At 41.9% G+C, this 25,401-nt stretch overlaps 1 protein-coding gene across 6 annotated transcripts in view; it reads right to left on the bottom strand.

The window, feature by feature from the left end:
* LOC115132461 (cAMP-dependent protein kinase inhibitor gamma-like) overlaps nt 1–25,401 on the bottom strand; it is a 60,076-nt gene that overhangs the window by 30,788 nt on the left and 3,887 nt on the right. For 2 of the 6 annotated variants that reach the window (XM_065020840.1, XM_065020839.1), the window contains exon 1: nt 723–867. The exons of 2 other annotated variants lie outside the window; for them this stretch is intronic. The gene's annotated coding sequence lies outside the window, so the exon portion shown is untranslated. Of the gene's footprint in view, nt 1–722; nt 868–1,560; nt 1,733–25,401 lie in introns of those variants that run through there. 2 more of the 6 variants (XM_029665139.2, XM_065020841.1) reach the window with 2 other exon arrangements.

The raw sequence follows: 25,401 nt of genomic DNA on the forward strand, positions 1-25,401 counted from the left end.
GTTTAATAAATGTATAGTGTGTGTGTGTGTGGCAGGCTTAAAATGATGGCAATAAACAACATTTGAGAGTGCGGTGACCCTGGTGAGTTGGTACGCAGCTGAAGGTTGAATGTTTGAAGGGGGTACAGGACTATAAAAAGTTGGGGAACAACTGCTATAGCCTACACCTAGCCTACAGACTACAGCTATCCTTACTGACCTTCAACAATTAAGTTAAAGGGTATTTGTTGAAAGCCCTCTGTCAAGACCATTGTAAAAGGCATAAGAAAATGTGATTTTTTTTTCTTTCAAATTTGAGTATTTGGTAAGATCAGTTTATTTGTTCTGATAGGTGAGATAATTAGCTGAACTTGTCTAGGGCTATCTGTTGATACGCAAAACTGAAAAGGTTGAATAAAACGTGGAAGATGGTGTTAAAATATTGTAGTCCAATTTGTTCCAATTTCACATTCAAATCGCCCAGAATAGAGGATAGGCAGTAGCCTATATTCCACCAGACGAGACCACCTACATTGTTCAATTATAGATAGGCATTCCACTGAGTAAATAACAGAATAAAACGTCACTCAAGTGCCTAATGTTGGCAAGTTTGACGAACACACGACCTGCATCAAAATCAGAACAAATCCCTCGTAACCAAATGTGCATCCGCCGAGGTTGCGCGGCAACAGTCATTTTCACATAAACATTGTTATAGTGTAACAAAAAGACAAATGACTAACCTTGATTCGGTAGCCTTAATTATCCACTTGATACAATCGGATCAAACACCAATTCAGTTTCCGGGCCCTTCTGCCACACGTAATGTAAATCTTACAGCGATGAAGTCTCATAAAGCGGGAATGTTTCTCTGGCAACCTCCCGAAACAATGGGACAAACAAACAAACACCAACATCATCATCAACAAAAGCCTGTGATCAGCCCGGGAATAGAATATGACTCAGCAGTGCTTTCACTGATCCAATAGGGAGAGGCTGGTCCAATTCCACCAGTCTTTTAAATCACTGTGTAATAAGCTCACATTATCTGTAATAACCTGCACAAAGAAACCCCGCCTCACTGTCTTCTAAACCCATTAAGGCTGTATCCTGCCCAATTTGGAAACTGTCAACTAATTTCACTGCATTTATTGACAGAGGGGAAAGCTAGGCTACACATGACTGAATCCAACAGTCTCTCATAGTAACAAGAATAGTCACGCAAGAATATCTCTCCTGACTGGTTGCTTTGGGGATCTGTTTGATATATTTAAGCTATAGTAAAAGGCATTAAGATGTCATTATTATAGGCTAACCATGTTAGTGAGACAATAAGAATGATCAAAACAGCAGCCCATTTTGGAAGGATAATTTTAATAGCAGAATAAAATGTATTTTCTGAAATAGGGATGCAAAATAAAACAGGAAACCATGAGCAACCAGCGGAGTAGAAATGGGACACTCAACTGTCCTAACATTCCTGTCCAGCCAAACAGCCTTTCTAATAAAAAAAAATATCAAACCATATGGCACATTCAAGTCAGAATGTTCAGAAAGAAATATGATAGTTCTCCAGCTTACCAAAATAATCAGCAGTGAAGAGTGTAGCTACACAAACTCCAGTTTTACAGAACCCAGAAGACTGTGTAAAGCAGGCAGCCGTCCATTGAGGCTCTCTCTGGGAAAGAAAGCAAAGTCTGTCTCAGCCATGGCACAGTGCCTCCCTCCACTCCTTCCCTCTTCTAACCCTGGGTGTCAATGAATCACTGGGAGTGTCTGGGTGCTGTCCGTTCTCATGCCTTCAGCAGCTGCTGCCTGCATTGACTACCAGCCCACTCCACAACACTGGGGAGTTGTATTTCCTCCAGACAGCCAGATTAGTATTGTTGTCCTACACGGTTCTTCCGTTTCTTTCATACATAAATAAATCAAACCTTTTCTATTGAATACTGGTGGTGAGTATGTGCCTCAGCTCAGTATATGGGCCTTTCCATGTAAAACTCCCCATGAGCAAGTTCATGGATGCTAAGTCTAGAGTATATTTTTGAGAAATTAAGGCACATACATTTTTCAACCATTTTCCATCCCAAAAATGTGGAATAAGCAAAGGCTTTCATTTCTGGTCAAACAGATGGAAAAGGGGTCTTAGAAAAAAATCTAAGTTTAAGAAATATTGCCTAGTGTCTTGTCATTCGGTTACCAAAAACCCACATATTTTAAAATAATCTCCTAAAGACGAAGGATAATCAAAGTTCACAGAAGTAACAAGGCAGACCTATCAATTAGTGTTTTTACTGATAACAATTTGATTTATGATTTAAGTGATTAAAACACTTCATTCTGTTACCAAATCGGTAATAGAATGAACAATAAACAGAATATTTAAAAAAAAACTGCAATGTTGATTAAGGGCTTGTAAGTAAGTATTTCACTGTAAGGTCGACACCAGTTGTATTCGGCACGTGACAAATAAAATTTGACGGACTTTAATATTCATACGAGGCCACTGGACCTAGGTGTGAAGACTTAATTTCCCCTGATAGTGAGTAGTACAAGTTGTGAGACAGAAAGCTAGCCTGGTGTGAGACAGAAAGCTAGCCTGGAGAGAGAACTTCCAGCAATTCCAGCAAGGAATTCCCCTGACTGACTGAAGGAGAGGAGGGAGGCTGAGGCTCTGACATCTTTGCCAAGTTTTATTTAAACATGTCACTAGGGCTTTTCAGCACTTTACAACTGCAGCTGCCCTCATTGCTCACTATGTAAATCTCAGCCAAATTGTTCCCATAGCTACAGAGTACAGACCATCAGTAAGGGATAATACACTATTTGATACAATCCGTTTCCCCCTCTTGATGCTGTAGAAACATGTTGAAAGGCAGATACATATAAAAGTGTGTCTAAGTGTTGTTCCCCATCACTAATCCCATCCAGTTGTTGTATCTTTCTAACAGCTCAAGGAGAGGTAAAGGTATGACCAAAGCCTGCATAAAACAAAAGCAACTATTAGCGTAAAAGTGACAATGAACTGATGAATAAAACAATAGATAATCGAGCTAGCTTGATGTGTAAAGCTACTTTAAAAAGTTACTGTTAAATCAAAACAAGCCTTAGATGCAGGATAATCTTGACAGGAAGCAGAGCCAACACTTCACAACTGTCAAAAACAACTCAATATTTAATTTGCATTTCTTGAACGATAATTTGAATCATTGTATGTTGGAAGTGAGTGGTGGCGTGAGCAGAGCAGTAATGGAGTATCAGTGAAAGTGTTTAGTAGCGCACGCTGTAGCAAGAACATTTTGCACCCATCATTGACAAGTTCAGTTGGAAATGATCCTACTGAACACAACCCTTCTGCTTTAGGACCTTCGGTTGGAGGATGACATCAGAGGCTTCACCCATCGTCCCTCACATGACAACTCACCACATCTCAGAAAGTCCTTCATTACTTCATGTTCTCAAGGTGCCTATTCAAGTAACTTACTGCTCCCTGAATAACTCACTGCTTCACTGAATAACTTGCTGCTCCCAGGCCCACTGAATAAAAACCTACATAATCTAGGCTACTGTAACACATCAAGTTCAGCCCTGACATCACATCCACTCACATTGTTTTAAAATATTCTAAAACCATAGTAGGCCAAGGATCTTTTATTTATTTAAAGGAGCACAACGTTCATTTTCTTTTTTTACCTGAAACGTAATGTGGAAAGAACAGACAGTTCAATATTTATCTTGCTTCACAGGTTCGTCAAGGCAAAGCAGAACCCTACTTGACGCCCAAAATCAGATGGCAAAGTTATCATAAACAAGAATAAATCATGTCACAATACAGGTAGAATACATCCTGTACAGTAGGCGGTCTGTTCTCTTCTTGGCATAGTTCAGTGTCTTACAGACTGCCTAAAGCTGGGTCAATATCAACTCCCTGTGGACCAGGTTTAAATGACAATGTATGGTCCACGGTGTCTTCAATGGAACCACACCACATGGCCACAATAGAGTATAGTGGCTTCACACTTTAAGGCAAAGCATCTCTCTCACACACACACACACACACAAACACACACTTGAGGGCAAAGCAGCAGATGGTGTCCATGGGTGGAAGTAGCGCTGTAAATGAACTAAAATGAATCATTCCTTCTACTCTCTTCTCTTGTCCAGAATGAATTAGAGATGTGTGTAGATGACCCCACCCTGTCAGCCAGACACATGACAATGAATGTAGAAACATGCCCAACCCAGCCTAAACAGTAAGGGGATTCCCCAGTGTGTGTGTGTGTTAGGACTGCACACATCACAGCTGAGGTGGCATCAGCAGCAGGTGTTAACAGCTTTAGAAGACAACTGCTGCTGTAAACAGTCCAAAGCACTCATCTTCATAAAACACACACATTTTGGATTTTGACCTTTTCCCATGCTGCTAAATCATATAATTGTTTTACTATTGTGACAAAGTTGAATCAGGATAAAAATGGTATGTTATTTTCCAGAGACTGTGGGAAAGTAATCCATGAAACCCAGACGTTCTCTCTCCTGGTGCAGAATGAGTTTAGAGGAAAACAAGGCTAATGAGCCAAGACCCCCATAAGGTGAGACACAGGGGCATCTGAAATGGCACTCTACTGCTTATACACATAGGCCTCTGGTTAAAAGTAGTGCACTAGATCCGAAATAGGGTGCCATTTCGGACGCAACCAGGAATGCACTGGGGCGCAGTAGTGGAAAAAGTACCCAATTGTCATATTTCAGTAAAAGTAAAGATAACTTAATAGAAAATGACACTAGTACTAGTCGCCCAGTAAAATACTACTTAAGTCTAAAATTACTTGGTTTTGAATATACTTAAGTATCAAAAGTAAATGTAATTGCTGAAATATACGTATAACTCATGCTTCGTTTGTAAATTATGTCTGTGTGTTTGGCAAATCCGCCAGATCAGAGGCAGTAGGGACGACCAGGGATGTTCTCTTGATAAGTGTGTAAATTTGACAAATTTCCTGTCCTGCTAAGCATTCAAAATGTAATGAGTACTTTTGGGTGTCAGGGAAAATGTATAGAGTAAAAAGTACATTATTTTCTTTAGGAATGTAGAAGTAAAATTTGTCTAACATATAAAAGTACAGATACCGCAAAAAAAACTACCTAAGTAGTACTTGAAATGATTTTTACTTTTAGTACTTTACACCACTGCTGGCAAGGATAAGGCTCCAGATATTAATGTTTCTAAAACAACTGTGACAGAAGGTACAATGTGCCGTTTTTATTTATTTATTTATTTAAGATGTGATGCATCTTTCTTAGCCATCTAAACAAACACTGATCAGCACAATGGAATGTTATAAGGCCTACCTAACCATGTTGAAAATGTTCAAGATTAATGTTCAGTAAGACATGTATACTCAAAACATTTACTAATATCCTCTTTTGTATACTTAAAGTAAAAGGCTAAGTTATAGGTATATGTCAAGCAGATGAATATGGGTTTATCATGGAGATAATGCTTTGTCTGAGCAGGGTCCATGCTGGTCTCTTCATATCTGTTCACTACCGTGGGGAGAGAGGGAGACAAGGGTCATGGTGGTTATGGTGACAGGACCTCGTCAATATCAAGTCTATTTCTGCTCCTCTATTTTTTTTTTTATTATAAAAAGGTCCAATGCAGCAGTTTTTTATCTGGGTAACTATTAAGTACCTTACTAATAAATAAAAAAAGTCAAAAGGTTTGGAACTCTTTCTTATTGGTCTATTAACATATTTACCACCCGGTGATGTCACCAGGCATGCCAACATTCCCTCCCACCAGAACAGCCTGAAATTTCAGGTGGTATTCTCAAACAGCTCTTACTCCTAATTATCATACTTATTTCAATGTCAGCCCTTGCTGATGGAAGGAGGTTTTCACTCAAAATCTCACAATACATGGCCCCATTCATTCTTTCCTTTACATGGATCAGTCGTCCTGGTCCCTTTGCAGAAAAACAGCCCCAAAGCATGATGTTTCCAGCATGATGTTTGGATGCAACTCAGCATTCTTTGTCCTCCAAACACAACGAGTTGATTTTTGACCAAAAAGTTATATTTTGGTTTCATCTGACCATATGACATTCTCCCAATCTTCTTCTGGATCATTCAAATGCTCTCTAGCAAACTTCAGACGGGCCTGGACATGTACTGGCTTAACTTCTTGCGTCGAGCCATCCCGGATCCGGGATCGTGACTACAGCCTCAAGCCCATTACCATAACACAACGTTAACTATTCATGAAAATCGCAAATGAAATTAAATCAATATGCTAGCTCTCAAGCTTAGCCTTTTGTTAACAACACTGTCATCTCAGATTTTCAAAATATGCTTTTGAACCATAGCTAAACAAGCATTTGTGTAACAGTATTGATAGCCTAGCATAGGATTATGCCTGGCATTCAGCATGCAACATTTTCACAAAAACCAGAAAAGCATTCAAATAAAATCATTTACCTTTGAAGAACTTCAGATGTTTTCAATGAGAAGACTCTCAGATAGCAAATGTTCCGTTTTTACAAAAAGATTATTTGTGTTGACAAATCGCTCCGTTTTCTTCATCACGTTTGGGTAAGAAAAAAAAACGAAAATTAAGTCATTAAAACGCGAACTTTTTTCCAAATTAACTCCATAATATCGACAGAAACATGGCAAACGATGTTTAGAATCAATCCTCAAGGTGTTTTTCACATATCTATCGATGATAAATCCTTCGTGGCAGTTGACTTTCTCTTCTGAAGAAATGGAACGCGCATGGACCTAGAGATTACGCAATAATTTCGACACAGGACACCGGGCAGACACCTGGTAAATGTAGTCTCTTATGGTCAATCTTCCAATGATATGCCTACAAATACGTCACAATGCTGTAGACACCTTGGGGAAACGACAGAAAGGGCAGGCTCATTCCTGGCGCATTCACAGCCATATAAGGAGACATTGGAACACAGCGCCTTCAGAATCTGGGGCATTTCCTGTATGAAACTTCATCTTGGTTTCGCCTGTAGCATTAGTTCTGGGGCACTCACAGATAATATCTTTGCAGTTTTGGAAACGTCATAGTTTTTTCTTTCCAAAGCGGTCAATTACATGCATAGTCGAGCATCTTTTCGTGGCAAAATATCTTGTTTAAAACGGGAACGTTTTTTATCCAAAAATTAAAAGAGCGCCCCCTATCTCGAAGAAGTTAAGCAGGGGGACACGTCTGGCACAGCAGGATTTGAATCCCTGGCGGCGTAGTGTGTTATTGATGGTAGGCTTTGTTACTTTGGTCCAAGCTCTCTGCAGGTCATTCACTAGGTCACCCCGTGTGGTTCTGGGATTTTTGCTCACCATTCTTGTGATCATTTTGACCCCACGGGGTGAGATCTTGCGTGGAGCCCCAGATCGAGGGAGATTATCAGTGGTCTTGTATGTCTTCCATTTCCTAATAATTGCTCCCACAGTTGATTTCTTCAAACCAAGCTGCTTACCTATTGCAGATTCAGTTTTCCCAGCCTGGTGCAGGTCTACAATTTTGTTTCTGGTGTCCTTTGACAGCTCTTTGGTCTTGGCCATAGTGAAGTTTGGAGTGTGACTGTTTGAGGTTGTGGACAGGTGTCTTTTATACTGATAACAAGTTCAAACAGGTGCCATTAATACAGGTAACGAGTGGAGGACAGAGGAGCCTCATTTTGTCTGTCATAGGTGAAGTGTACCTATGATGAAAATTACAGGCCTCTCTCATCTTTTTAAGTGGGAGAACTTGCACAATTGGTGGCTGACTAAATACTTTTTTGCCCCACTGTACATGTCATCCACGCACTTACATAGCGAATGGAATACGCTTTTCCCATGGTTCATTTTCATGACAGCCAGGTAGGCTATACTCCTGTTGTAAAGAGAAGCAATGTGCATTATATTAGGAAAGTTGAGAAATAAATGTAGTAGGCCTAGCCTATAGAAAGTTAAGAGGCAATCACCCTGTTCTCATGCTTTTGCATAGCCTATATAAATGTTGCACAACATGAGCTCATGTGCTCCCATTAAGTGTTTGATTAGATTTGACACATTGATGTCAGAGTGATTAGAGGGACAACACAGTCCTGAGTACCACAGTTAGAAAGTTTGGTAGGATACTAATGACCATCAGCAGCATCAGAGCTTGGAGATGCCTAATTACCGAGACTAAACATTCAGTGTGGCAGTAATACGGTTACCGTAAAAGCCCTAACTGTGGCTAAATAAGGCAATCAGGAACAGGGTCTTGTTTTTTCCTTTACATCTTTAGATGACTAAAAACACCCTGCTACGTACAGTTGAAGTCGGAAGTTTACATACACCTTAGCCAAATACATTTAAACTCAGTTTCACAATTCATGACATTTAATCCTAGTAAAAATTCCCTGTTTTAGGTCAGTTAGGATCATCACTTTACTTTAAGAATGTAAACTGTCAGAATAATAGTAGAGAGAATGATTTATTTCAGCTTTTATTTCTTTCATCACATTCCCAGTGGGTCAGAAGTTTACATACACTGTGTAGCCTTCCACAAGCTTCCCACAATAAGTTGGGTGAATTTTGGCCCATTCCTCCTGACAGAGCTGGTGTAACTGAGTCAGGTTTGCTCGCATACGCTTTTTCAGTTCCGCCCACAAATATTCTATAGGATTGAGGTCAGGGTTTTGTGATGGTCACTCCAATACCTTGACTTTGTTGTCCTTAAGCCATTTTGCCACAACTTTGGAAGTATGCTTGGGGTCATTGTCCATTTGGAATACCCATTTGCGACCTCTGGTATGATGAAACAAAAATAGAACTGTCTGGCCATAATGACCATCGTTATGTTTGGAAGAAGAAGGAGGCTTGCAAGCCGAAGAACACCATCCCAACCGTGAAGCACGGGGGTGGCAGCAGGTCTTAAGTGGCAACAAATCTGCCCAATAAGCTAAATCACTTTCCATACACCCAATCCTTGACACACCCACACTCCGATCACCATATTGGGCTGCAGCCAACCATACTCAGGAATCACACCTGTGTGGAAGCACCTGCTTTCAATATACTTTGAATCCCTCATTTACTCAAATGTTTCCTTTATTTTTGCCAGTTACTGTACCTGTAGAGATCTACAGTCCAGATACTTCTCTATAGAGCCAACCAACAGCATAATTCTATTTCTCCTCCTTTCCCTGGGAATTATTGTAGAGGTGTCTACTTCCATGCCTGACGCTGGCTTGCCAAGCTGCAATCCCACACAGCTGCATCATTGCCTAAACCTTGTGCTCTCCCACAAATCTACCAGGATGTGGATGCAGGGGTCCTGTGATTCATTTTGCTGAGTCGAAAATGAGAAGAGTTGAAGTAAAAGCACAACATTCCCCATTAGTAGCTAGCTTTAAAAATCAGCAGACTTGGGTAATCATTATGGTTTGCAGAGGCTGGTGGGAGTTGCTGTGCGTTTTGTTGCCAACCTATTTTGCTACCTGACAACTTTACGGTTTTTACTTTTTAATTACAGTTTATATTTTTGTTTTTTTTCCTCAACTTTTTCACTCCGGACGCTTTATCTGGACACGATTCGTCAGGACCTCCAACAGCCGAAGCTAAGTAGTAACATTAACATGATGCCTTCTAATTGCAGTCGCTGTACTCGCCTTACGGCAAGGATAGCTGTGCTACAAGCCCAGCTTCAGACGCAATCGTTAGGCAAGGGTAATTTCAGTGTAGGAAAGGATGAAACAGCGTCTGTGCCACCAGTAAGTACAGCTAGTAGTATAAATCCCCTGGCACAGTCCCCGCAGCCGGACAACTTTCTCACGGTTTCTGGAAGGAAATGCTGTAGGAACGCTCAACCGGTGTCGCTCATTCAGCCGTCAGAAACTTTCAACCGGTTTTCCCCATTAAGCAGCGGGTCGGAGTCAGAGGCCGAGTCTTCTCTGGTCTCTACTCCTCCCGTTACGGGGTCTGAGACGCCGAAGCTTCCCACCATTAGCTCTGACAAATTGAAAACTCTAGTCATTGGCGACTCCATTACCCGCAGTATTAGACTTAAAACGAATCATCCAGCGATCATACACTGTTTACCAGGGGACAGGGCCACCGACGTTAAGGCTAATCTGAAGATGGTGCTGGCTAAAGCTAAAACTGGCGAGTGTAGAGAGTATAGAGATATTGTTATCCACGATAATTGGCCCTCTTTCTGGGACTCAGCCACAAACAGGACCAAGCCTGACCTGCTGAGGAGTGACGGACTCCATCCTAGCTGGAGGGGTGCTCTCATCTTATCTACCAACATAGACAGGGCTCTAACTCCTCTAGCTCCACAATGAAATAGGGTGGAGGCCAGGCAGCAGGCTGTTAGCCAGACTGCCAGCATAGTGGAGTCTGCCACTAGCACAGTCAGTGTAGTCAGCTCAGCTATCACCATTGAGACCGTGTCTGTGCCTCGACCTAGGTTGGGCAAAACTAAACATGGCGGTGTTCGCCTTAGCAATCTCACTAGGATAAAGACCACCTCCATTCCTGTCATTATTGAAAGAGATCATGATACCTCACATCTGTGACAGCTAACCGATCGCTGCAGCTGTACATAGTCTATTGGTAAATAGCCCACCCATTTTCACCTACCTCATCCCCATACTGTTTTTATTTATTTACTTTTCTGCTCTTTTGCACACCAATATCTCTACCTGTACATGACCATCTGATCATTTATCACTCCAGTGTTAATCTGCAAAATTGTAATTATTCGCCTACCTCCTCATGCCTTTTGCACACATTGTATATAGACTCCCTTTTTTTCTACTGTGTTATTGACTTGTTAATTGTTTACTCCATGTGTAACTCTGTTGTCTGTTCACACTGCTATGCTTTATCTTGGCCAGGTCGCAGTTGCAAATGAGAACTTGTTCTCAACTAGCCTACCTGGTTAAATAAAGGTGAAATAAAAAATAAAATAAAAAACCTCAAAATAGGGCTACTTAATGTTAGATCCCTTACTTCAAAGGCAATTATAGTCAATGAACTAATCACTGATCATAATCTTGATGTGATTGGCCTGACTGAAACATGGCTTAAGCCTGATGAATTTACTGTGTTAAGAGGCCTCACCTCCTGGCTACACTAGTGATCATATCCCCCGTGCATCCCGCAAAGGCGGAGGTGTTGCTAACATTTACGATAGCAAATTTCAATTTACAAAAAAAAAAACTAACGTTTTCGTCTTTTGAGCTTCTAGTCATGAAATCTATGCAGCCTACTCAATCACTTTTTATAGCTACTGTTTACAGGCCTCCTGGGCCATATACAGCGTTTCTCACTGAGTTCCCTGAATTCCTATCGGACCTTGTAGTCATAGCAGATAATATTCTAATCTTTGGTGACTTTAATAATCACGATGAGAAGTCCACAGACCCACTCCAAAAGGCTTTCGGAGCCATCATCGACTCAGTGGGTTTTGTCCAACATGTCTCTGGACCCACTCACTGTCACAGTCATACGCTGGACCTAGTTTTGTCCCATGGAATAAATGTTGTGGATCTTAATGTTTTTCCTCATAATCCTGGACTATCGGACCACCATTTTATTACGTTTGCAATGGCAACAAATAATCTGCTCAGACCCCAACCAAGGAACATCAAAAGTCGTGCTATAAATTCACAGACAACACAAAGATTCCTTGATGTCCTTCCAGATTCCCTCGGTCTACCCAAGGACGCCAGAGGACAAAAATCAGTTAACCACCTAACTGAGGAACTCAATTTAACCTTGCGCAATACCCTAGATGCAGTTGCACCCCTAAAAACTAAAAACATTTCTCATAAGAAACTAGCTCCCTGGTACACAGAAAATACCCGAGCTCTGAAGCAAGCTTCCAGAAAATTGGAACGGAAATGGCGCCACACCAAACTGGAAGTCTTCCGACTAGCTTGGAAAGACAGTACCGTGCAGTACCGAAGAGCCCTTACTGCTGCTCGATCATCCCATTTTTCTAACTTAATTGAGGAAAATAAGAACAATCCGAAATTACTTTTTGATACTGTCGCAAAGCTAACTAAAAAGCAGCATTCCCCAAGAGAGGATGACTTTCACTTTAGCAGTGATAAATTCATGAACTTCTTTGAGGAAAAGAATATGATTATTAGAAAGCAAATTACGGACTCCTCTTTTCTGCGTATTCCTTCAAAGCTCAGTTGTCCTGAGTCTACACAACCCTGCCAGGAACTAGGATCAAGAGAGACGCTCAAGTGTTTTAGTACTATATCTCTTGAAACAATGATGAAAATAATCATGGCCTCTAAACCTTCAAGCTGCATACTGGACCCTATTCCAACTAAACTACTGAAAGAGCTGCTTCCTGTGCTTGGCCCTCCTATGTTGAACATAATAAACGGCTCTCTATCCACCGGATGTGTACCAAACTCACTAAAAGTGGCAGTAATAAAGCCTCTCTTGAAAAAGCCAAACCTTGACCCAGAAAATATAAAAACTAAAATCGGCCTATATCGAATCTTCCATTCCTCTCAAAAATGTTAGAGAAGGCTGTTGCGCAGACAAACAATGTATACGAAATGCTTCAGTCTGGTTTTAGACCCCATCATAGCACTGAGACTGCACTTGTGAAGGTGGTAAATGACATTTTAATGGCATCGGACCGAGGCTCTGCATCTGTCCTCGTGCTCCTAGACCTTAGTGCTGCTTTTGATACCATCGATCACCACATTCTTTTGGAGAGATTGGAAACCCAAATTGGTCTACACGGACAAGTTCTGGCCTGGTTTAGATCTTATCTGTCGGAAAGATATCAGTTTGTCTCTGTGAATGGTTTGTCCTCTGACAAATCAACTGTAGATTTCAGTGTTCCTCAAGGTTCTGTTTTAGGACCACTATTGTTTTCACTATATATTTTACCTCTTGGATGTCATTCGAAAACATAATGTTAACTTTCACTGCTATGTGGATGACACACAGCTGTACATTTCAATGAAACATGGTGAAGCCCCAAAATTGCCCTTGCTAGAAGCATGTGTTTCAGACATAAATCAAATCAAATTTTATTTGTCACATACACATGGTTAGCAGATGTTAATGCGAGTGTAGCGAAATGCTTGTGCTTCCCGTTCCGACAATGCAGTGATAACCAACAAGTAATCTAACTAACAATTCCAAAACTACTGTCTTATACACAGTGTAAGGGGATAAGGAATATGTACATAAGGATATATGAATGAGTGATGGTACAGAGCAGCATACAGTAGATGGTATCGAGTACAGTATATACATATGAGATGAGTATGTAGACAAAGTAAACAAAGTGGCATAGTTAAAGTGGCTAGTGACATAAGAATGCAGTCGATGATCTAGAGTACAGTATATACATATGCATATGAGATGAATAGTGTAGGGTAAGTAACATTATATAAGGTAGCATTGTTTAAAGTGGCTAGTGATATATTTACATCATTTCCCATCAATTCCCATTATTAAAGTGGCTGGAGTTGGGTCAGTGTCAATGACAGTGTGTTGGCAGCAGCCACTCAATGTTAGTGATTGCTGTTTAACAGTCTGATGGCCTTGAGATAGAAGCTGTTTTCAGTCTCTCGGTCCCAGCTTTGATGCACCTGTACTGACCTCGCCTTCTGGATGATAGCGGGTGAACAGGCAGTGGTTCGGGTGGTTGATGTCCTTGATGATCTTTATGGCCTTCCTGTAACATCGGGTGGTGTAGGTGTCCTGGAGGGCAGGTAGTTTGCCCCCGGTGATGCGTTGTGCAGACCTCACTACCCTCTGGAGAGCCTTACGGTTGAGGGCGGAGCAGTTGCCGTACCAGGCGGTGATACAGCCCGCCAGGATGCTCTCGATTGTGCATCTGTAGAAGTTTGTGAGTGCTTTTGGTGACAAGCCGAATTTCTTCAGCCTCCTGAGGTTGAAGAGGCGCTGCTGCGCCTTCTTCACGACGCTGTCAGTGTGAGTGGACCAATTCAGTTTGTCTGTGATGTGTATGCCGAGGAACTTAAAACTTGCTACCCTCTCCACTACTGATCCATCGATGTGGATAGGGGGTGTTCCTCTGCTGTTTCCTGAAGTCACAATCATCTCCTTAGTTTTGTTGACGTTGAGTGTGAGGTTATTTTCCTGACACCACACTCCGAGGGCCCTCACCTCCTCCCTGTAGGCCGTCTCGTCGTTGTTGGTAATCAAGCCTACCACTGTTGTGTCGTCCGCAAACTTGATGATTGAGTTGGAGCGTGCATGGCCACGCAGTCGTGGGTGAACAGGGAGTACAGGAGAGGGCTCAGAACGCACCTTGTGGGGCCCCGTGTTGAGGATCAGCGGGGAGGAGATGTTGTTGCCTACCCTCACCACCTGTGGGCGGCCCGTCAGGAAGTCCAGTACCCAGTTGCACAGAGCGGGGTCGAGACCCAGGGTCTCGAGCTTGATGACGAGCTTGGAGGGTACTATGGTATTGAATGCCGAGCTGTAGTCGATGAACAGCATTCTCACATAGGTATTCCTCTTGTCCAGGTGGGTTAGGGCAGTGTGCAGTGTGGTTGAGATTGCATCGTCTGTGGACCTATTTGGGCGGTAAGCAAATTGGAGTGGGTCTAGGTGTCAGGTAGGGTGGAGGTGATATGGTCCTTGACTAGTCTCTCAAAGCACTTCATGATGACGGAAGTGAGTGCTACGGGGCGGTAGTCGTTTAGCTCAGTTACCTTAGCTTTCTTGGGAACAGGAACAATGGTGGCCCTCTTGAAGCATGTGGGAACAGCAGACTGGTATAGGATTGATTGAATATGTCCGTAAACACACCGGCCAGCTGGTCTGCGCATGCTCTGAGGCGCGGCTGGGGATGCCGTCTGGGCCTGCAGCCTTGCGAGGGTTAACACGTTTAAATGTCTTACTCACCTCGGCTGCAGTGAAGGAGAGACTGCATGTTTTCGTTGCAGGCAGTGTCAGTGGCACTGTATTGTCCTCAAAGCGGGCAAAGTGATTTAGTCTGCCTGGGAGCAAGACATCCTGGTCCGTGACTGGGCTGGGTTTCTTCTTGTAGTCCGTGATTGACTGTAGACCCTGCCACATGCCTCTTGTGTCTGAGCCATTGAATTGAGATTCCACTTTGTCTCTGTACTGACGCTTAGCTTGTTTAATAGCCTTGCGGAGGGAATAGCTGCATTGTTTATATTCGGACATATTACCAGACACCTTGCCCTGATTAAAAGCAGTGGTTCGCGCTTTCAGTTTCACGCGAATGCTGCCATCAATCCACGGTTTCTGGTTTGGGAATGTTTTTATCGTTGCTATGGGAACGACATCTTCGACGCACGTTCTAATGAACTCGCACACCGAATCAGCGTATTCGTCAATATTTCCATCTGACGCAATACGAAACATGTCCCAGTCCACGTGATGGAAGCAGTCTTGAGTGTGGAGTCAGCTTGGTCTGACCAGCGTTGGACAGACCTCAGCGTGGGAGCCTCTTGTTTAAGTTTCTGCCTGTAGGCAGGGATCAGCAAAATGGAGTCGTGGTCAGCTTTTCCGAAAGGGGGCGGGGCAGGGCCTTATATGCGTCATGAAGTTAGAGTAACAATGATCCAAGGTTTTACCACCCCTGGTTGCGCAATCGATATGCTGGTAAAATTTAGGGAGTCTTGTTTTCAGATTAGCTTTGTTAAAATCCCCAGCTACAATGAATGCAGCCTCCGGATAAATGGTTTCCAGTTTGCAAAGAGTTAAATAAAGTTCATTCAGAGCCATCGATGTGTCTGCTTGGGGGGATATATACGGCTGTGATTATAATCGAGGAGAATTCTCTTGGAAGATAATGCGGTCTACATTTGATTGTGAGGAATTCTAAATCAGGTGAACAGAAGGATTTGAGTTCCTGTATGTTTCCTTCATCACACCATGTCTCGTTAGTCATGAGGCATACGCCCGCCACTCTTCTTACCAGAAAGATGTTTGTTTCTGTCGGCGCGATGCGTGGAGAAACCCGTTGGCTGCACCGCCTCGGATTGCGTCTTCCCAGTTAGCCATGTTTCTGTGAAGCAGAGAACGTTGCAGTCTCTGATGTCCCTCTGGAATGCTACTCTTGCTCGGATTTCGTCAACCTTGTTGTCAAGAGACTGGACATTGGCAAGAAGAATGCTGGGGAGTGCTGCGCGATGTGCCCTTTTTCGGAGTCTGACCAGAACACCGCCTCGTTTCCCTCTTTTTCGGAGTCGTTTCCTTGGGTCGCTGCATGCCCCAGGACTAGGACCATGCCCCAGGACTACCTGACATGATGACTCCTTGCTGTCCCCAGTCCACCTGGCTGTGCTGCTGCTCCAGTTTCAACTGTTCTGCCTTATTATTATTCGACCATGCTGGTCATTTATGAACATTTGAACATCTTGGCCATGTTCTGTTATAATCTCCACCAAGCACAGCCAGAAAGAGGACTGGCCACCTCACATAGCCTGGTTCCTCTCTAGGTTTCTTCCTAGGTTTTGCCTTTCTAGGGAGTTTTCTAGCCACCGTGCTTCTACACCTGCATTGCTTGCTGTTTGGGGTTTTAGGCTGGGTTTCTGTACAGCACTTTGAGATATCAGCTGATGTACGAAGGGCTATATAAATAAATTTGATTTGGGAGGAGCTATAGGAAAACAGGCTAATTGAAATAGCTGGAACGGAATTAATGGAACCGAGTCAAACATGTGGTTTCCAAATATGGTATAAATAATGAAACCAGCTCTGCACTAATTCAGGGTTGGTAAATTACTTACTAAATTAAATCGGTTACGATTACTAATTACCTGTTCAAAATAATCAGTAACGTAACTTTTGGATTACCTTCCCCTTAAAGGCCCAGTGCAGGCCAAAACGTGTTTTTTTCCTGTGTTTTATAAAGTATATATTTACACACTGAGGAAGGAATACTATGGTGAAATTGTGAAAATTATGATATGCGATAAGAGCCGTTGGAAAACACTGCCTGAAATGTCAGCCTGTTTTGGTGGAATGGAGCTTGGCCTGCCGGATGAATTGGTTAATAGACCAATAAGAATTTCCAAACCTCTGCCAATAACAGACACTTTTTTATATTGTTTTACTCAAACCAATCCCAGACAGCCCTAGCAAAATTCTTCTTTGAGAAATTGCGCTTTGCTAAGAAGCTGTTTATTTTTGACCATTTTAATTGACTATCATTGTGATGACTGTTATTAATTGAATAATTACCTACTATGTTTAATTATTACACTATTAAATTAGTCATGTAACAATTAACTTATTAGGAATTTAGGGCACCACGGGAAAAGTTTATTTAACGAGTTACCGCCTCCAGAATTAACTTAAAACAATAAATCCCTAGCGGACAAACACAATGACACTTGTTACACAAGATGGAGATTTAAAGAGAGCAAGAGAGAAAAACTACGCTTAGTTTAGCACTAATACCTTGCCCCGAACTGCCGTTCCTTTGGGTAAGAAGTAATGTAATGATGTATTTACACGTTGAAGGTCTTCCTGGTGTATCTCTGTTGGGCCCTCTGATGGCCTTGTCTTTCATTCTCAGGTGTAAGTCTCTGATTGTCCACAAGAGGGCACAATGTCCTTAGTTGTCTGTGTACTGGCACTCGTTCTGGAAGAGGAGTCTCCAGAGGACAGCTAACCAGCCATGTCGATGATCCCAGAGTGGTGATGAAAGCAGTGTAGGACACGATGATTTGAGGAGAATAACTGGATGGTCCTACTTAAATTCACCTTCTTAGATACTGCTACTCAACCGTAGCAATGATTGTTAAGAGGTTCTTGTCTTCAACCTCGTGTTGCGTTTTGGGGGTCACATCTTTCTTAGCCCACGCTGCAGCCCATTTTAGTCTGATATGTTAATTCTCAACTCAAATGCTTTATACCCTCGGGTAAAAAGTGGGCGTTTACATCAGGCTGACAAGCTCTCTGGGTTACCTGGTGTGTGGCTAGTTACGAAGTAAGGTATCAATTTACTATGATCTCATTAGTGAACTAAAACACAATCGTATCATCACAAAAACATCTTTATCCTGGATATTTTCCACACAACGTAATGTATATAAACATGATATACACCGTATGACAACTCAAGCAAAATTCTCATAACATCTTCACGCACCTTTTAATGACATCACAAAATAGACATATTTTCCACATTCCATCTCTCATCATTCCCAATATTTAAATGTTGAAATATATTGTCCCAGTGTCCATGGTTTGATGATGTAGTTTAGGCGGAAAACTTCATAAGACAAAGACATTCCAGTCACCCAAACTAGGCCCCTAAAGGAATCTTCTGCTACCTATGGTTTATGATCGACATGCGATGTCATAAAACCCCCACATCCATCCCTCTTCCCCTCTGCAGGAGAGAGAGCTCTGTAGAGCTGATCCACTATAACCTGATCTTCTGGATCCTCACAAGAGTCTTAACAACAATAAGATAATTATAACCCAGAAGAAGACAAAAAAGGATCCATCAAACACATTTGGTGTGTCATCAACGACTTGTGGTCAGACTCACTCAGGTGGAACAAATTTAAACGTCATTGAGAAAACCAAAAAGTGTCTATTTTTTCACAAATACCTTCTCTGAATTTAAAAGTAATCTAAGAAGTAGTTTAGTTTTTCAAAAGCATCTGACAATATTTGTTATGGTAACTAGGTTTGCACATTTTGGGGAATATTCAGGGGTGGAAACTTTCCGTGGGAATTAACGGGAATATATGCAATTAATACCATTTATGTTTTTGCATTGGATATATTTACCATATTAAATGGAGACAGAGACATAAACCTTTTACCTTATCATAAGTAGACAAATGATTAAATCCTTCCAATAGAAATAAAAACAATTTAGTTACATATTGAACTTGAATTAAATGAGTCGACTCTTCACATGGAATGATTTCACTGAACAACAAAAAGGGAATATATCCATTGCATCTCCTAAAAACATTTTCAACATACATCTGCAAAATGATAGAAACTAAAGTCTAGAAACTAAAGCTTTGGTTGTCTTTCTCTCAGGCTTCCATGTCTTCTCCCTGGACCTTCTCAATGTCCACCTCTTGAACATCAGACTCTGAGGCCTCATCTTCACTGTCACTTTCCAACCTTGAGGATGGCTCATTGTCAGGCTCAAAAAGACTCAAATTTGCTCAGATGGCCACCAATTTTTCAACCCTTGTATTGGTCAGCCTATTGCGTGCTTTGTTGTGTGTTCCCGGACCAGTTGCGTTCCGAGGCGGCTGATGTTGGTGGGATTTGGAGGATGATGGAGGCAACAGGGAAAGATCCTCAGATCCACAAAGTCCCTTCCACCAGGTGGCAGATGAGATATGTTGGCATGACTGCCATATTTCATCTCCATCCCAAAGCCCTTACTTGAAGTGTACTTCACCAGACTGCCAAGAACCTTGCCCTCATCCAGGCCAAGGTGGCGAGACACAGTAGTGATGCCACCATAGGACTTGTTGATCTCTGCACCAGACAGGATGCTCTTACCAGCATACTTGGGGTCCAACATGTACGCTGCAGCGTGGAGGGGCTTCAGGCAGAAGTCTTCACGCTTTTTGATGCATTTCAGAATGGCAGTTTCCTCTGCTTGGAGCAACAGTGAAGTGGGCAGGGCAGTACAGATTTCTTCTCTTACATCTGCAAGCAGAGTCTGAACATCAGACAGGATGGCTTTGTCTCCCTCAATCCGAGCAATGGCTAATGCTATAGCTTTCAGGAGTTTCAGGTTGCTTACCATTCTCTCCCAAAATACATCACCCAGGAGGATACTCTTGATGGGGCTGTCCATATCAGCAGACTGTGATATGGCCATTTCTTGGAGAGACTCCTTTCCAGGAGACTGTCAAACATGATGACAACACCACCCCAACGGGTGTTGCTGGGCAGCTTCAATGTGGTGATCTTATTCTTCTCACTTTGCTCAGTGAGGTAGATTGCTGCTATAACTTGATGACCCTTACCTAACATAACTAACCATTCCCTTGGCTCTCTTGTAGAGTATCCATTGTTTTCAGTGCCATGATGTCCTTGAGGAGCAGATTCAATGCACGAGCAGCACAGCCAATGGGTGTGATGTGAGGGTAGGACTCCTCCACTTTAGACCAAGCAGCCTTCATGTTCACATCATTGTCTGTCATCAGTGCAAATACCTTCTGTGGTCCAAGGTCATTAACTGCCAAGAACCTTGCCCTCATCCAGGCCAAGGTGGCGAGACACAGTAGTCTGCAATGTAGAGAACCGTGTGTGTTGTCCTTTGTGTCTGTGCTCTTGTAGAATACTGGTTGAGGGGTGGAGATGTAGTTAATTATTCCATTCCCACAAACATTCAACCACCCATCAGAGATTATTGCAATACTGTCTGCTTTCTCTATGATTTGCTTGACCTTCACTTGAACTCTGTTGAACTCTGCATCCAGCAAATGAGTAGATAAAGCATGTCTGGTTGGAGGGGTGTATGCTGGGCGAAGAACATTTAGAAATGTCTTCCAATACACATTGCCTGTTAACATCAGAGGTGAACCAGTTGCAGACACAGCTCGAGCAAGACATTCATCAGCACATCTGACTACGGTCCTCCTTTGAGTCAAAAACACTTCTGATTCCAGGAGGACCATGAGCTGTTGCTATCGATAAGGTGTCCAATTCATCATTCGTCTTTTTTTTTTTTTTGACACAGTATTTGCAAATGCACACAGCTTTTCTTTCTACATTAGCTGCAATGAAATGTCTCCACACATCAGATAGTGCCAGTGGCATTTTCCTGTAAAGTTTAGAAAAAAATGAATTTAAAAAAACTAATACAATTTCATGTACAGATAAATAGTTAATAACTTAGATTAAACAACTCCTTTGTAAGATAAATGTTTTAAAAATGAAACATGTTAGGAAACATTTAAATTAACACTCCTCAGTTAGCAGGCACAAGCAAGCTAAAACCCACACGGTAGCAAAAACTAACTAGCAGAAATTGTTAAGTTAGAAATTATGTAAAACACAAATTATGTAAAACACACTTTTCTGTAGGCTACTATTTACTAGTTAAAAAAATAAAAATAAATTGCATGTATGCCATATAAAATGTATTCACGCCACCCAGTATTATCATCAAAACTTGTAGTCCTTGGCTCAGACCGTGTAGTTGTGTGGGATCAACAGCATCTCATTAGTGTGCAAGATCTTGAGAATCAGCTGTACATGTGATGGAAGAATGCACTATGCATGCAGAGGGTTACAATTCCATTGAATTGGGGATAGTTTAACCAAAATATGCCACAAGACCTAGAATTGCCTTGTGTATCCCACAAAGGTTCACCGTTATAAGCTAACTTTTTTGATGAATTTAAGCAATATTCCCAAAATACCCGGTCTTAACTTCCCATGGAAAACGTACGGAAATTGAACAGATCGTTTCCAAACCTAAACGTAACTGATTAGTTTGTTTTTTGTAATCTGATTTTATGTAACTGATAACATGCACTTGTTACTGTCACGTCCTGATCAGAGAGCCTTTATTTTCTATGGTGGAATAGGTCAGTGCGTGACTGGGGAGGTTAGTCTAGTTTTTATTTTCTATGTTGGTTTCGGTATGATTCCCAACTAGAGGCAGCTGGCTATCGTTGTCTCTAATTGTGGATCATACTTACGTAGCATTTTTCCATCTGTGGGTTATGGGATAGTGTTTATGTTTTGAGTTAGTGGTGTAGTCACGGTTCGTTCGTTGTTGGTTTATTGTTTTGTCTTTGCTAAAGTTTCACTTCTTTAATAAATTGTGTGGAACTCAACGTACCCTGCGCCTTGGTCCGTTAATTCTACAAACGACCGTGACAGTTACTCCCCAACCCTGAATGTAGTAAATTTAAATTATGGAGCAATTAAATCTGCGTTGCTAGTTGGTTACCCACACATGTCATTGCGATATTAACATTGATCATTAACGTTATTCTAAGAGGGACTCAATCATACCCACTTATCCCTCATTCTTTTACATGTCCTTAATGACTAAGCCCACACAGTTATTTTGCTAAACCAATAAACATCTTGACTTACTAAAAAGCCAAAGTGAAGGGTAATATGAAAGTCATATGGCGCACGACAAATGAAAGACAAGGAGTTAATTCGGATCAAAACTAATAAAAAGAAATCTATGGTCTATAGATGAGTGTGTATGCCTGCGTGTCTATAATATAATTGTGCATAAGTACTACTTTTCTTCCTGACAGTCACTTGGTCACAAGAAAGAAAGGGTGGTTGTGGTACTTAACTCTTTCCCAGCCAGTGATGGAGCTAAACATCAAATGTCCTATAGCCTAGTCTAACTACAGAGCATGGAACATGGTTAGAGGTCAGTGGAGTACTGAGTAGGTGACTACTGACAAAAACACAGCCTGCAAATGTGTAAACACATCTCCCATAATTAGAGAGGGAGTAGAAGACTAAAATATAATGCCCATTAATAGTTATACACACATGCTGGATATTTCTATAGATTGGAGATTGCCTCCAGCCTCCAGTATTTATGCTGCAGTAGTTTGTCGGGGGGCTAGGGTCAGTTTGTTATATCTGAATTTAAGTATGCTCTCTCTAATTCGCTCTCGCTCTCTCGGAGGACTGAGCCCTAGGACCATGCCTCAGGACTACCTGACATGACTCCTTTCTGTCCCCAGTCCACCTGGCCGTGCTGCTGCTCCAGTTTCAACTGTTCTGCCGATGATTATTATTATTTGCCCATGCTGGTCATTTATGAACATTTGAACATAAATGTTCTGTTATAATCTCCACCCGGCACAGCCAGAAGAGGACTGGCCACCCCACATAGCCTGGTTCCTCTCTAGGTTTCTTCCTAGGTTTTGGCTTTTCTAGGGAGTTTTTCCTAGCCACCATGCTTCTACACCTGCATTGCTTGCTGTTTGGGGTATTAGGCTGGGTTTCTGTACAGCACTTTGATATATCAGCTGATGTACGAAGGGCTATATAAATACATTTGATTTGGATTTGATATAGAGCAACCAAATGCTTTACACATTTTAGACTGAAGTCTGTGGGCACTATGCTTATAGTTCTGGATCGCTTCTCTCCGTCCAGTAACATATTTTGTATTGTGTAAGAAAGATAGTCCTGAATACTAGGGATGCACTGACATGACATTTTTGGCCAATACCGATATCCAATATTCAAAATTTTAGCGGCCTTTTAAGCATTCTAGTACAGTTAAATAGTTAACAAACAGCGGTCTAAGGCACTGAATCTTAGTGCAAGAGGCGTCACTACAGTCCCTGGTTTGAATCCAGGCTCTCTCACATCCGGCCGTGATTGGGAGTCCCATAGGGCAGTGCACAATTGGTCCAGCGCCGTCCGGGTCTGGCAGTCATTGTAAATAAGAAGTTGTTCTTAAATTACTTGCCTAGATAAGTCACACACACACACACACGTTATTTTGATGGCATTTACATCATTTACATTACATTTAAGTCATTTAGCAGACATGTCCCCATTACCAGTAAAACATAATCAAAATCTTTTTCACTTAATTGCTGTGCCGTTACATTGTTAATTTGTTCAGTCATTTAATTCTCAACCAGGATTTCCTTATACATGTCAAGCAGCGAAGTTTCAGCTGTCTGTCCATGGCCTCTCTTCCTCGGTGCGCACTGTCACTGTGTCCGTTTCCATCTTGTCCAGCTGTGTTTTTATTTTATATTTACCTTTAACTAGGCAAGTCAGTTAAGAACAAATTCTTATTTTCAATGATGGCCTAGGAACTGTGGGTTAACTGCCTGTTCAGGGGCAGAACAACAGATTTGTACCTTGTCAGGTCAGGTTTTGAACTTGCAAACTTCCGGTTACTAGTCCAAAGCTCTAACCACTAGGCTACCCTGCCGTGTCCAGCTGTGTATGTAACATTTCATGTAAACCCTGTTTCTTGTCTGCGTAAAAGTAGCGGTCCTTGCACCGAGCATGGTGGCGACACTGTAAAGAGACTCAGAGAGAATGCCACAAATCGCTTGTTCACAGCCTCAAGTAATGTTGTAAATTTAACCCCACAGTCTGTATTGGCAGTTTTGTTGAGCAGCCGTTTCAATGCCATGACAGAGGGTATCACGCCTGCTGCAGACGCAGTTGATAAGCTAATTTCGCAAGTTTTTTGAATGGCGCAAAAAGTGTTTTCATGTTGCCAAGTTTGTTGCCAAGTTTCAAACGTTCAGCAGGGGTATGAGAACCAGCACATTCTTGAGCATGCAATACGGCTTTCCTCCATATGAAATCCTCATCAACCCAATTGCCAGGTCGCAATTGTAAATGAAAACTTGTTCTCAACTTGCCTACCTGGTTAAATAAAGGTGAAATAAATCAAATAAAAATCGACCCACTGTGCGGTCAGGTCCAAATGTCAGTTGTGAAGCTAATAGCAGTGAAGCTCATATATGTACGTTTCAACAATACTGTAACTACAGTAGGGCAACATCTGAAAAAGAATGTGTACTGGGGCTCGACCAGTCGGCGAAAGCCAACGTTATCCACAACAGAGGACGGTTGATTGTCAAGGGCAATAAATTCCATTATCTTGGCATTAACGGGTTTTGCCTTTGAGTTGCATCGCTGAAATGTTCTTACTTTCAAATGACTGCTCGACTTTAACTAGTTGTTGGAAGTGTGCGCTTAGTATTTTTCTGTTATGTGTAGCGCTGTGTTTTCGTGGCGTCATTACGTCATCTACCTACGTTATATAGGTATGCACGTCAGCTTTGACATCGGTTTTGCATATCGTCGTTAGGCTAGATATCGGGCCGATGCAGATGTTGGCATTTTTAGCTAATATCGGCCGATTCTGATATGCTCACCGATATATCATGCATCCCTACTGAATACTCTTAATTGGTGGCAGGTAGCTGGCCAATGGTCGCTGGTTTGAATCCCCATGCCGACTAGGTGAGAAATCTGTTGATGTGCCCTTGAGCAAGGCACTTAACCCTAACTGCTCCTGTAAGTTGCTCTGGATAAGCGCATCTACTAAAAGACAAATGTAATAGTATGACAACTGTAGAGTCAGTGGCACAACACATCAGTAGGAGTTGACAAGATAGACCAACCAGATCTGGGACCAGACACAAAAAAATGTACTTCCTGAGGGAAGAAAGTAATAAATACAAGATGACAAAACAACCATACACAACTAACCCTTACAACTGACCCTTATCCCCAACAAAACATACATTTCACACTCGTCCAGAATACTGTATTCAATCTTAATTTTTCCATTGCTTATAATGTTATTGGCCACTATCAACACAACAGCAGACATCCATTAGCTAAAGGGAAAGTTGGAGGAAGAGGAGAGTGATGCTGGTAGTGCCACTGCTGCACTGCTGCACTGCAGATATACAGTACATG

This window comes from Oncorhynchus nerka, linkage group LG7 (assembly GCF_034236695.1).
Source record: "Oncorhynchus nerka isolate Pitt River linkage group LG7, Oner_Uvic_2.0, whole genome shotgun sequence".
NCBI classification, from domain to species: Eukaryota; Metazoa; Chordata; class Actinopteri; order Salmoniformes; family Salmonidae; genus Oncorhynchus; species Oncorhynchus nerka.